This window comes from Bacillus rossius, chromosome 1 (assembly GCF_032445375.1).
Source record: "Bacillus rossius redtenbacheri isolate Brsri chromosome 1, Brsri_v3, whole genome shotgun sequence".
NCBI lineage: Eukaryota > Metazoa > Arthropoda > Insecta > Phasmatodea > Bacillidae > Bacillus > Bacillus rossius.
The window spans coordinates 355599493-355614146 of record NC_086330.1 but is presented as its reverse complement, the minus strand read 5'-3'; the positions used below and the strand labels follow the sequence as shown (position 1 = coordinate 355614146).

The 14654-nt window shown below is 41.1% G+C and overlaps 1 long non-coding RNA gene across 1 annotated transcript in view; it reads right to left on the bottom strand.

Moving 5' to 3' along the window:
* LOC134530465 (uncharacterized) overlaps positions 1 to 14654 on the bottom strand; it is a 226649-nt gene that overhangs the window by 66102 nt on the left and 145893 nt on the right. The window contains exon 2 of the long non-coding RNA XR_010074824.1: positions 8625 to 8699. This is a non-coding gene — a long non-coding RNA (uncharacterized LOC134530465). The remainder of the gene's footprint in view (positions 1 to 8624; positions 8700 to 14654) is intronic.

The following is a 14654-nucleotide window of genomic DNA, read 5'->3' as shown; positions in this document are numbered from 1 at the left end:
AGAATAATTTTTTAATCCTTTGATTTTGAAAAGATAATAAATATTTAACAATATGACCTTTTTTTATATCTTTCTTATTATGTGCGCAGAAGGTATATACTAAAAAGATATTCAGGAAACGGTTTAAAAATAACTTCAACCATTGGAGGTACTGGAAAACAGAAGAATCCGAACCCAGTATTACTGCGAAAACACTAGTTTGTTGTTATAGCTACAGTTGTTTTTTTAATGTAACTGAACAACTTAACAAATATCTGTAATTTGACCTGCATAGTCATATTCCGTTTCAAAAAGAAAACATACTGTGTACAAACACTTAAGAACTTAAGCAGCGTTCTAATTTAACCATAGGTACAGTTTGGACACGCGCCCGAATGACGAGAAACCAGTAGCAACATTGTAACAATAAAATATCATAATTACATCCGGCAGGAAGGTAAATAATATGTCTGCAGTCAATGTACAATCGACACCGGCTTATCTGTGTACACGTGTGCTGAGTTCATTCTAGTGCCAGAAAAAAAATTGACGCAAATTTTACAGATCCGTAATAATGATAATAGATATACTCGTATCCTTCCACGTGTTACCCCCCCCCCCCCCCTCTCTCTCTCTTCATCCTACTCCAGCAGCTTCCCAACCGCGGCTCGGCAGTTATTACGACGCTCGTACGAACACAAACAGAAGAAGCGTGCAAGCGTAAACACAACGTACACACACAAGCGCGAGCGTGCTCCACCACAGCTGAGCCCGGAAAACACGACCGCGTTTTTTTTTTTTTCACCCTAGCCTCAGAGGGTAGTAGGTACGGAGAATCTCCCAGGCCTCAAACACCCCCCCCCCCTCCTCCACGCTCTTCCAACCCTACACGCCGCCCGGCCCACTTCATTCCTGTAATGAACTTTACGGCGCACTATAAACACGGGGAGCATTCCACTCGAAAACCTCCCCCTTCGCAGCACGCCGACCGCGTGGCTTTTAATAATAATAAAAACCTGTTGGGTCGAGGGGAGGGGTGGGGGAGGAAGGAAGCTTCAACCCCCGCACCCCTCTGTTACGCTAACACGGCCACAGCCGCCAACCAACTGGAGAGATGGGCGGGGGTGGGAAACAAAATAAAACACAACCGCAGCGTTACGACCGCAAACATTTTCACCCCATTTTATTGGAAAGTTCGTTTATATTTTTAACTCCGGCACCGCCTGAATTAACACAATGGGATCGGGCTTGAATGATGCGGTCACGAAGCTAGTCGTAAACTAGCGGTCAGGGGTGTCCCAGCCACGAAGCCGGCCCCCGCAGGGGTGTCCCACTCGCCGGAAACACACTCCAAGTTTATTTTCTTTTTTTTAAATGGAACCTAAAAATATTCATGTAGTAACTCTATCGCTAAAAAATACAGTCCGCGGTAATACTGGGTCCGGATTCTCACCCGGGCATTTATGCTTTGTGTTGTCCCAGTGCCTCCAATAGTTTATAACTTTCCAATATTAACTGCACACATTAATAAGTAACTATATCAAACAAAATAAAGTCCAATTATTGTATATTTGATTAATTTTTTTCATATTTAAAAATATTATGCTTAAATGAAATATCAATTTAAATACAAAATTAAGCTCCAACTGTCGTTAGAAAACCTCGGCATTTTCTCGATAAAAAAACGTTTAGGATAGCCTCCACTATCCTCTGCTTACTTCGGATAAATTCCACCTGCTCATTTGGCTGCTTACTTGTAGGGCGTCTCGACTGATGGGTAGCCGTGTGATTCGACGCTTCTTTTGTTGAGGATAACTAGAGACCGGAAAAATTCGCGGATTAATTTCGCGATAGGCTGAAATTCAAATAAATATATCTTTAAGCTTCTTTTGATATTGGTACACGGTTAATCTGGGAGACTCCGGGCCAGTGAGAAACACTCAACACAAGTAAGTATCGAATAAAAGGCAAACCAGTTGAGGCGACTCACAAGTCAGCAGCCAATGAACTGGCGTTATTTGCAAGAGTGTACAGAGGATTGTGTAGTCTTCCCTGGAGATAATCGAAACTGCGAATTTTTTTTCCAGTCCCTAATGGCATCTACTTGACACAGAGTCATCGGGGTGAACTGAAAAACTAAACAGTAAAAGCAGCTCAAAGGTATGTGTACATTAATTTTGTCCTATCGCGAAATGGCTCAGAGAATTTTTCCTGTCTCTATGTACAGGTAATGGAAGACACTCCAGCCTATCTCCAAAACAATATCTAGAGATTGGAAAAATTCGCGCTTTCGATGACCTCTAGGATAGACTTCACAACCCCCTACATACTCAGGCAAATGCCGCCTGCCCATTGGCTACTGACTCGTGATACCTGTCAACTGGGAAGCTTGCGATTCGATATTTTTTTGGCTGAAAGTTTTCCATTGTCTCAAAGTCCTTCAGATAAACTGTAAGCCAATCACAGAAGCAATATAAAGGTACAGTTGTCTGGATTCTAGCGTATCGTGAAATGAATCCGCGAATTTTTCCGGTCTCTAATAATAAGTAGAGACCGGAACAATTCGCGGGTTCAATGACCTCCAGGATGGAATCCAATATCCTCTGCACACTCGGACAAATGCCAACTGTTCATTGACTTGTGAATCGTCTCGACTGAGTGGCCTGTGATTCGACACTTCTATGAGTGAGGGTCTCTAATTGGCCCTCAGTCATCCAGATTAAACAGTGAACCAATGACAGAAGCAGCACTAAGGTATATTATTTGAATTTTAGCATAACACGAAATGAATACGGGAATTTTTCCGGTCACTAATAATAAGGCTAAATTCTGCGGGTCTCTCGGCTGCAGGCAGGCTCGTTCGCGCGCGGTAACCATGGCGACGGAGGCAGACGGGGATCGCCGGTGGCTGCTGGCGCCGAGCGCGCGTCGACGCCAGTAGCCAATGATTCTTATTGGATGGCGAAGAGCTCGGGATTGGAGTGCCTTCCCCGCTCCTGGGATCCATCACAGCTCGGCGCTGAAATAAACTACTGCAGGCAACATGCGTCGGTCTTCATTCTCATCAATTTTCAGATAGTTTTGGTTGAGCAGCGGAATTCAATATTCCGAAATGTATTTCGAAAAGTAATTTGCCCGAAAAAGATCTGAACGCTGCCTAGAGTGCAATAGTTTCGTCAATAGTTTCTTCCCTGTGATTGGCAGCCGTCTGCTAAAAGAAGCCGTTTCCTTACTTGACCCATCCACACAGTACGCGTTTGCCACCGCGCTAAATTACAGTGAATGGTATGGTGACAGTAGATATGAACATGAAGGAAACTCTCCCAATCACGAAACACAGACGATGCTACGGTGTATTAAAATTTCCGCTAATCGCAAACTCTTTTCGCGAAAAAATGACTGACCCTAATTCATTAATGCGTTCACACTGCAGGTGCGTCAGTTCGAAATTTAAAGTTATCTACTGAGTGATGCATCTGTAAAATAACCCGTTGTAAGGTTGTCATTGAAATTTGAAACACCGTAAAACCTTTTAAAATGTTGGTTTGGTTATGTTAAGTGTCATTAAAAAAAAAACTGTTCAACTGTAAAACCTGTATTGTAGATACTTGGAGGCATGTATTTTTCACGAAACAATCTGCTCGCTTATTGGACTGCAATAAGGTATGCCTGCGCTAAAGATGGTTCCATTGTGATTGGCGGCCGTCTGCAGGAGAGGCCATTGCTCTGTTTGACCGGGCCAGTCAGGACGCGTTTGCTTCCGTACTGGATGGCTGTGATTGGTGTGCTGACCGCACGCATGAACCTGAAATAAGCCCAGCTAACCACGAAACACAGTCAATACTACACAGTTCTAACACACAGCTGGTTTGGAAATCTTTTCGCGAAAAAAAATGCATGGCCTCATTGATACTAGATTTTAAATATGACAATCGCCCCATACCAGATAGCTTACATCTAAAAATCGTACTTATTTATTACAGAGACTAAAATACGTACATTTATTTATCTGTCATTCCTGAACATTTCTGTGATTTCCACTGATACTGCAGTTCCCCTCGACTTTTATTTCAAGTGAAGGCTAAGGATTGGTTTGTAAGCAAAATATGTCTCGAAGAAAAAATAGTGATAATAACCCCACTGACTGAAACCATTTGTTCAGAGTGACAGAGAAAGAGAACTAGATTTATTTGAGAACATATGAAATACTGATTAACATTATATGTATTCACTCTGCTCTGTTCACCAATCACGGAGATGAGCAGATTACGTATTTTTGTTTGGGATGTGGCATAATAATAAATAAACTTGCGAGCAAGACTTTTCGTACTCACCAGTGGTGTGTTACACCTAGCCTCAGTAATAAGCAAAGTATTGTGTTTTCATGTTGAAAATTCACTTAAAATACGAAACTCGGACACGAAATTTAACGTAGAATTCTTTAAAATAATGCCGAGCGTGATAAATATACGTAAGTTGTGTTTTCATCAATAGATATGAACTCGAATCCCGAGTAGTTCCCGCATCCACCGTGAGAATTCGCTGCCGGAGCAGTAAGTCGACCATCGAATCATTCGATTTCAAATGAAATTTCAAACGAAATAAATAAACGGCTCCGATAAAAGCGAAAAAGACTTTCAAAAAACAACTAAATCCCTGCTTAGAACCTGATTTTCGACAAGGAATTTTATTAAAATACTGCCAATCTTGGTGAAATTCATTGAACAGTTAATACTTTAAAGTTTCCCTTTGTCTTTGTGAACTTTGGTTCGCACCGTGGTTGCACATGTCCGTTCCTTTAATTCCGTCGCATTCACGGAATCACTCCCACGAAATTCCGTATACCGAGAGCTAAGATGTTACACATAAAATTTTTTTTAAATAACAAACACCAGTGTTTTGACCTTGAAAATTAAAATATATATATATAAATGGTACTTATGTCAATCAGTGTTTTCTTTTTAACTGGCATCGTCATAGTAACAGGTAACAAACAAAGAGGTTCGCACAGAACACGTCTTTGCTGTAAACTGCGTCACACTGCCGCTCCATCTCGTAGGCAGCATTCAAAACATTTATGAAATACCTCTCAAATATTTCCTCCCTGATCAGTTTCAAACCTAGCGAAAGTCTTCGTGATGTACAATAAACAATATTACTAGGGCCTCTTTATTTTTCGCGGAAAAATTTCCAGATCAGCTGAGTGTTAAAACTGTGTAGAATTTTTTGTGTTCCGTGATTGGCTGGGTTTGTTACATGTAGGATACGTTTCTTTCTGTCAACGCAACCAATCACAGCCGTCCAGTTCGGAAGCGAACGCGTCCTGAATGGCAATGGCTTCTCTTGCAGACGGCGGACAATTGCTAGCCCAATAATACCATTTTTCAATTCAATGAGCGATAAGTTTTAACGAAAATTGCCCCAAATTATTACGATTATATGGCGTTTCCGCTTAAAAATATATTTTTAAAAAAATTCCTTTAGTGTCGACAGCGTTCAAACGAAGTTACCAAGGGAAGATAAAAAAATTTTGAAAGGTGTTCTTTGGGGTGAGGGGGATGTAAAAGCATCCGTCCGTTCTCTCCTCCTCTCACATTTTGGAGCTGTTAGAGGTTGCGGAGGTATCACGGCAACAGGAAGGGGGGTTGAGTAGGGGTAAGGGGGGACTTATGAAAACAGCGAGCTGCCCACCGAACGCTCGTTAGCCAGCGAGCTACGAGCGAGGTACGCTGTTAGAAGTTGCAGTAAAATTACGGACTTTTCAACGAAGATTTCACCTCAAATAAACCAATAGTCCTTAGTTTATTTAAAACAATTCGATCTTCTCAAAAAAACTACGTCGAATTTAGAATTTCCGAAGGTTGTTTTATTTCCAGCGGCTTAGGCAGGGCGAATGCACACGTGGAAGAAACAAATGGGTTTTTTAATGAATTTTTTAATATAAATAATATATATTAATATTATTCTTGTGGGTTTAAAGTAAGTGAACTTGTTGTGCCCGTGGATGTCCTCAGGCGACTGTAAATACACGGGTATCTCTCAGATAACTACTTGTGTAAGGGTGACAGCGTAGCGGTGCCGGACTGCAAGGTGTGGGCAGGGGCCTTAACGACCGCCGAGGAGGGCCATTCGTGCGGACCCCGGGGTCTCCCCACGCCGCTGCAGGCGGTTAAGGCCCGCCGCGACACGACCCGACACGGACCACTCGTCATCCCCCGAGTCGGGCGCGTCAGGGAAACACTCGCCGCACACACACACACACACTCTCTCTCGCTCTCTCTATCTCTCTCTCTCTCTCTCTCTATGTGTGTGTGTGTGTGTGTGTGTGTGGAGTCCACCGGATCCCAGAACTTCTAGCTCATTTGTAGAGACCGGAAAAAATCGCGGATTCATTTCACGATATGATATAGAATCCAAACAACTGTATCTTTATATTGCTTCTCGGATTGGCTCGCAGTTTATCTGAAGGACTTTCAGCCAATGAAAAACCTTCAACCAAAAAAGTGTCGAATCTCAAGCGTCCCAGTTGACAGGTGTCACGAGTCAATAGCCAATGAGCAGGTGGCATTTGTCTGAGTGTGTAGGGGATTGTGGAGTCTATCCTAGAGGTCATCGAAATCGCGAATTTTTCCAGTCTCTACTTATTAATAGATACTGGACAAATTCGCGCTTTCGATGACCTCTAGGATGGACTCCACAATCCCCCATCCCCCCCCCCACACACAAACACACACACACACACTCAGGCAAATGCCAATGCCACCTGCTCATTGGTTGAAGGTTTTCCATTGGCTCAAAGTCCTACAGAAAAAAAAAATGTGAGCTAATCACAGAAGCCTATCGCGAAATGAATTCGCGAATTTTTCCGGTCTCTACTTATTACTTAATAACGTACCAATGACAGAAACAGCAGCTAGGTACGTATAATTATTTTAATTCTAGCGTATCACGGAATAAATCCGCGATTTTTTTTTCCGGTCTCTAAACCATGTGGTATCTCCACGTTTCGGTCTCATGCGAAGTTAATGTAATATAACCGTACATTTCCACAAGTTCATAGCGGGACGTTTACGGCTCGGCGTACAGACTGCGTGCTCATGAATATAACAAAAACCAGCATCACGCGAAGGGGGGAACACACCCCCAGAGGTAGCACAGCCGCACCCTGGCCGGGAAGGGAGGAGGTGGGGGGGGGGGGGGGGGGTTGAAACGAACAACCCATTGGACGAAGGCCTCGGAGTCGGCGACGACGACCCCCTTAAGACCGCGGTGATTCACGGCTCTCGGGGAGACGCCGCGCGCTGCCCGTAAATTTTAATCGTCCGCGACGACGACTAACACGACGACGACGGCGTCGCCGCGGCCGACATCTGAAAGAGGAGGGGGGGGGGCGGCTTTGTGGAGTGCGAGACTGCCGACGGCCGGAGGAGGGGGTCGGAGGACGTAAAAGCGGCAACAGTGGCTTACTTACCTGGATTGCTCGTAAACGCGGGAGGTCGGAGTAGAGAGAGAGAGACAGAGTGGAGGGAGAAGGGGGCAGACAGGCACCAGTTTACTACCGACAAGGAAGGGACAGGGTTTAGAACCAGAGAGACATAGAGCCGGGAGGAGAACGACGACACAACAGCGGCCTCGACTCCACTACTCGCGCCCGGACGAGCGGTCAGCGGAACGACGTGGACTCTGCGAGCGAATGTCATCTCGAGGGATCACTTTCCCTCCTTTTTCCTCCTGCTCCGCTTCCCCCCTTTCCCTCACCCCCCCACCCCCCCACCGGCACTTGCCTCGCAACGGACATCATCCCTTGTTACGGTGTGTCCCTCCTGTTGAGCACGCGACGAGCCGTACTTGGCAGCGTTGCCATGGCAACGACAGTCGCGGCCATTCTCCGTACAGGCGGATCACGGCACGTAGGCCTACATGTTTTTTATGATCAAATTTGAGTGAAAATCGTTAAATTTGCATTTCGTGATTTTTTTTTTAAATCTATCGATATTCCTTTTACCGTAGAAATAGAAAACTTAATATATTATTCCATATTAGGATAAAAAAATTTAAGCAAATATTTACAAGGAGATCATGCATTAACCGCCATGTCGATTTTTACAGTTTAAAATTATATTCATATATATATATTTTTTAAATTAAGAATATATTTTTTAGCCTATCCGGAAACTCGGCGTTGGTAAAAAAAAAAAAAGTAAGGTAATTTTTTTTTCTACTCTATTCTGCGATGTGGATTTGAAAAATTTCCAGAGCCCGGACTTCTTGACTCATCAATAGACACCCGGAAACTTCACGGTTTAGTCCGGCCTCAGGGTATAATTCAAAATCATAGGTTTGCTTTCCCATTGGTTTGATTCCTAGCAAGAACGTTTTTACCCTTGTTAATTTGCACTACCTCAATCGTCTACTTCTCTCCTAGTTGGTCACCGTTGTTGGCTCACGGTCGCAGAGGGGCGTGTCCAAATAACTGCGATCCAATCATGGACACAGTGCGAGAGTATGAAGATTTGAATTCTAACTTGTGACTATATGAATGCACACAATTTCCGTATCTCTACCCGTCAATCAGGCAGCGTTGTACTGGTAACGTATTTACAACTTTATAAAAAAGTTTTTTTATTTATAATAAGTAATTTTACCTTTAAAACCACCACTGAAGATGCCCGCAGAAAAACAGGCCGCATCACGGGATTCACCAGCTGTAACAGGGTTTCCTGCGAACACAGGCAAAAACAAAATATTGTTTGTTCCAGGAAAACGATATTGTGGTACTGAATTACATGGATGAATATACGCTCCGGGTTTAACATTTATTTATTTTCTTCCTATTGTTTATATCACAACAGTAATTAAAAAATAAATAAGTGTTACGGAGCTGGTGGGAAGGTACAAGTTTTGAGTGATATTTGTCTCTTTTGTTATAAAAAAAAGGTGCGTGTACTTATGTATGCGCGTTAGAAGTCTTATTTACTGGGCGTAATAAAAATCTAACTGTAACATTGCATGAGTAGTATATAAATGTTCCTCCTGCTATTGGAGCTGGAGCGTACTGTGTGGTTGGGGTCAATGACCGACCGCTCTGACGTCTCGGCGGCCATCTTGGATGACCTGGACCTTGACCCCGGCGACCATTTTGGACCCACCATCATGGATTTCACCATTTTGTTTTTTTTTCTGCCATTTTAAATTCTATAACTTCCGCCATATTGGAATATAATGCTCCAATCCATATTGTTGTAACATTTGTTATGGCCGCCATCTTGAAAATCCGCAATTTCAAACAAAAAATCGGTAAAAATGATAAATTAATAAAAACTTTAATTAATAAAATTATTTGTAAAAAACGTTCGCCATTTTTAAAACTGTCCGCTATATTGAAAATCCGTAAATTTTAATTTAAATATTCGGGAAAAATTTAAAATTAATTTAAAAAAATTTATAAACAACATTTAATTACAAATCCTCATGGAGTCCTCGATTCTAACCCGGCAAGTGCAATCGATTAAAAATGGCGACGGATCCTCCATCCACGGAAGCCACCGGCAGACTTACCTCCCACCACTAATACCAAGGCAGACGAATGAGCATCGATAAGTCTGTACTCAGGGCATGATTGGCCTCGTGGTTCAGAAACGTCTGGTCAGTACGCCTGGCATTGAACATGACGTGTTTAAAATGTTGGTCGCGTATCGGCAAATAGCACCTCTCGGTTCGGATACACTTGGCCTATACGTGTGCATGACCTGCCTCGTGGTTCGGAGACGCTTGGACTATGTGCATGATTTTTTGCGTGACTGTTCAAAATGTTCGCCGAGTAACGACGAAAAATACCTCTTGGCTACTGACTGGATGTGTTTGACCACCTACTGGATGCATATGGCTACCAACCGGACGTGGCTGGCCACCTACTGAACATGCGTTACTGGCCTCTGAATAGCAGTATCTGGCCAACGACTAGCAGTATCTGGCCAACGACTTGGCGTACCTTGCCACCACCAACTGAACGTGATAGCCTTTCCAACCGACTGGTGGTGCGTGTCTGGCCGAACGAGTGATTTGCATGGTCACCCAGAGGACGTAGCAGGTTAATCGACTTACATGTGGAAATGTACTGAAAAAAACATGTCAAGGCATGCAAAGGACTCGCTTCGCCTTCTAGGAAGACTGTGGACATCGAGAAACATTAGTACTTTTTTTTTTGTACTTGTAGAATTTATGCAGTAATTTTTTTTGTTTGTAATTTTGTTGTTTTTTTCTCTCGAGGCTGGTGTTTTTTTCGTAATTTTCATTAAATTATATTTTATTGCATCAGGCAAGGATCTAACGAAGGATGTAAATCAATCGAATAAATAATTATTTTGAACAAGTGATTTCTTTGATAAATTTCGGAATTTTTTCCGGATTTCAAGCTTAATAATTACAATATGGCAGCCAAGATAGCGAGCGCTCTGGCAATAAATGAATAATCCACTATAGTGGGTAAACATTAAACTAACATGGCGGCAGTGCCATCTAGCAGACGAAGAAGATGGACGTTTTGACGTCATACCGACAGACGTAATATCTACCTTGTAAATAGTGGTGCGAGGTAAGTCTGCCAGTGGCTTGTGTGAAGGGAGGATCCATCGCCATTTTTAATCGTTTTCCCTCACCAGGTTCAAACCAAGGACTCCATGATGATTTCTAATTTAAAATTTTATTTATTACAATTTTTATAATTTTTAAACATTTCCCCGAATTTTTAAGTTAAAAATTACGGATTTGCAATATGGCAGACAATTTTCGAGATGGCGGAAGATTTTTATATTAAAATTGTATTGATTAATTTTTTTTAGAATTTAAAAATTTTCCCCGATTTTTCGGTTGGAAATTACGGATTTTCAAGATGTCGGCCGTAACGAAAATTGCTAACACTAGGGAGTGGTGCAAGATGGAGGAAGGTTCTAAAGTTCAAAATCGCGGAAAAATAAACTGGCGGAATCCAATAGTGCGGATCCAAAATGGTCGCCGGGGTCAAGGTCAAGTTCATCCAAGATGGCCGCATTGATGTCAGAGCGGTAGGTCATTGACCCCACCACACACAAAACTCCAGCTCCAGCAGCAAGAGGAACATGTATATACTACTTGCATGCAAATAATTAATATAAATACGGTTGGTAAAGAATAAATTCAATAAATAATATTTTTACAATAAAAACTCAGTATTCAAAATTAATAAAAACACTTGTTTAAATTTTTTAATTTAGTAAAATAATCGAAATAAATTTACGTTAGCAATGAAAATCAATAAATATGCCGAATTTTTATTCTAATTTATTACTTTTAATTATTTACTAAATATTAATGTAATAATTTATAATTAAAATAAACTATAAATATGAGAATATAATCTCAATTATATAAATACACTTAAAATACAATTATAAACACAACTTTAAGCTAATATTCCAAATAAATAAATGTTTTGAATTATATGGACTGTAACCAACAACAATAACTTAAATGTATGATTTAAATTCACATATAGCAAATAATTTTATTTGTATGTATTTCGTTGCATGGTACGCAGGCATCGTAAAAATTCACCCACCATTTTTTCATAACGATCTAAAGAAGTATAACTAAAAAAACAGCAGCACATCTTCCAACCATTATACGAAATTTAAAAAAAAAAGAGCAAACAATGGAGAAAGGTTCGTAAACATTTAAATTTCAAAACAAACAATATCAAACACATGACAATAGGTGACCCGTCTGTAATAAATATTGAAAGATTTAAAATTCGAGCTACTATTTGTAGAGAGGCTGGAATATTACTTAAATTACGTTTTATTTGTAATATAGATAGAGTAAACAAAGTACAGGTACACTCAATACTATTGATTCTCCGCGTTTTTTTTTTTCTTAATTGCGCTACAAGATTGCAAACTTGACAAACATGAGTGCGGTTTTGTCACGCTTTTAACTGACATAAAGCGGGTTCCAAGTATATAATGTGTGTTATTCATAAACTGCATTATTAAATGCTATTCTTCTATGTAGGTAAACAAAAATGGCCAAAATGCGTATAAAATGTTTATGAGGAAACTGGAGATTTTTTGTTAGCATGTGGAGTAGCACCGCTGCAATTTTTTTTTAAAAGCTTTGTAAAATCTTATTTAGCTGATATAACGATGGGAGATTGAAGAAAAGAATATCAAAGTCGTTTAGTCCTGACCTTGTCGATAAAATATGTAGTTTTTAGACTAAAATATTTCAATTTTTTTTTACATTTACAAATATATTTGCTTATATAATGTATTAACCAATAAATATGACACTAAAAACACATTTCACCAAAATAATGTCATTTTGAATCATGTATAAATCACTTTAACAATAAAATATAAGCACGTCTAAGGAACAACAAAAATTAATATGTGTTTGAAAAAACAACCATCATCAGGAATGTACAAATGATTACTCATTATAGGTGCTAGTTCCCACAAAATAAAAAAATTATTAATTATGCCAGCTCATTTAGACGTTACATTACTGTACAAATTTTATTACGAATACATTTTATCCACTAATATACAATAAATAATAATTTTGCTTTTTTGAGTAAAGTTGTGCTAAAGTGTTGATTAATTTAATGAGTTTATATGAACTGACATTCGATTATCCGGCAAGACCCCTAGACCGGCATGGCCGTGGTCCCGAACGTACAAGACATCAGTTTCCCTGCAAACCCTCTACAAATATTTCTCTCTCTCTCTCTCTCTCTCTCTCTCTCTACCTGTTATCGCGAGGCAAAAATCGGTTTATTCCTCCACTTTTAAGACCTTCTTCCAGAAACGTTTCCCTTCCTAATTAACTGAATTGTTTGTTCGTTTTTCACTCAATTCCCTTATTTCACGCTTTGCAAACATATCCCTGTATATCCAAGATTTGAAGGCGGTGAAACGTTAGCATTATACAGTATGCACAGTCTAAATGTCACTTCCATGCAGCCAACTGAACTTTTGAAAAAAAAAAAAATATATGTGTATCATCTTAGCTCACGGTATAAGGCATTTGGCGGGAGTAATTCGTGAATTAAACAGAAGTCGCATGGAACGTAAATGTGTAGTGGATGACGCGAACCAAAGTTCACAAAGCCAAAAGGAAACTTAAAAATATTAAATGTTTAATAAATTTTAACAAGAAGGCCTGGGTTTTAATAAAATTCATTGTTATATATCAAGTCCAAAGTCGGGGTTCAGTATTTTTTTTAAATATTTTTCGCTTTTATCGGAGTCGTTTCATTAAATAATTTAAAATTCCGCTCTGCAAATCGAATGACTCGATGGTCGACGTAGCTGCTTTGGCAGCAAACTATACGGGCAGGTGCGGAAATTACGTGTGATGCGCGTCTAGAAATGTAGTTGAAAACACAACCTGCGTATATTTATCAACGCTCGGCATTATTTTAAGGAATTCTACGAGTTTCGAATTGTAGCCTATGAGTATTTGCAACTTCAGCACACACGTGCTCGTTTACGAGGTTAGATGTTACACATCTCTGGCGAGTACAGAAAGACTCGCTCACATTTATTTATTTAATTATTTTTTGAACTTCGCCCACCATGTTGGAAGTGCATGCCGCTCACTAGATGCAACGACGTGCTGATATCACAATGGCGCGATGGCAGTGACGCGATAGACGCGACGCGAATAATATATAATTTATAAAAAGTATTTCATACGCTCAAAAATAAGCACAGTAACATTTCCCTTGTAGTATTAAGAAATATATGTTGGCAACTAGTTTCCAATGTCTTCTTTTGTAGAATTACATTTTATTTTCTGTGTTTGTTCCTTCCATAACCTAGAATGAGTCTTGTAATTTCTGGGCACTAAGTCAAAAAACCTTATGGTTTGAAACCCGCTGATTGTGGCTTCGAAGGTCCTGTTATCATAAAAGCCATCGTGAGAGCAAACAAGCGAAGCTACACAAAAACATGCCAAGAGATCTAACGTAATTGTGACATTAATACAAGTCAAGGAGATGTAATAAAAAGTACAACGTTATATCCTATGTAAACTTAGTTTTTATTCTTCTCCGCGTTGGAAACTCCCCTCCGCAAACCTCAGGGGCCACTTCGGGAACATCCCCTCCTTGCCCCAGTCCCCGGCGCTTATTTGCAATAATTAATGCGCAGCAAACCACGGCGAATAAATTCCAGCGGTGCGAAGTGTAGACGGGGGTTAAGGGGGGAGAAGAACAAAAAGCGACAGACACACACACACACACACGCACGCCCAGCGGGAAGCCGCTACACATCGCTACAGCCCCCGAGATTAATCTTCCCAGCTGCTCCTCCCACGAGGGGGATTACCACCAGCCCCCTCCCCCCCCCTGGGAGGGACAGGGGTTGTCACGTGACGAGATGGGATAACGCCTGAGCGATGTCCCGGCGTCGTGGCGCGGCGCTGCGCCTGGGGAAAAATTACGAGCAAACATGCGGCTAATGCCGAAGTCGAGGGTCGGACCCTGCAAGAGGAGGGGGGGGGGTGTGACAAGGTTCAGAAAGGTGAGTAAGGAGGGAAGAAGGGGTGGCGACGAATGTCCAAAGTTTGCGGCAGGGGAACTCAGGTGGTCCACCAAAATGCCGTAGAGAGCGCGGAGTTACAAAACTCTCTTTTTT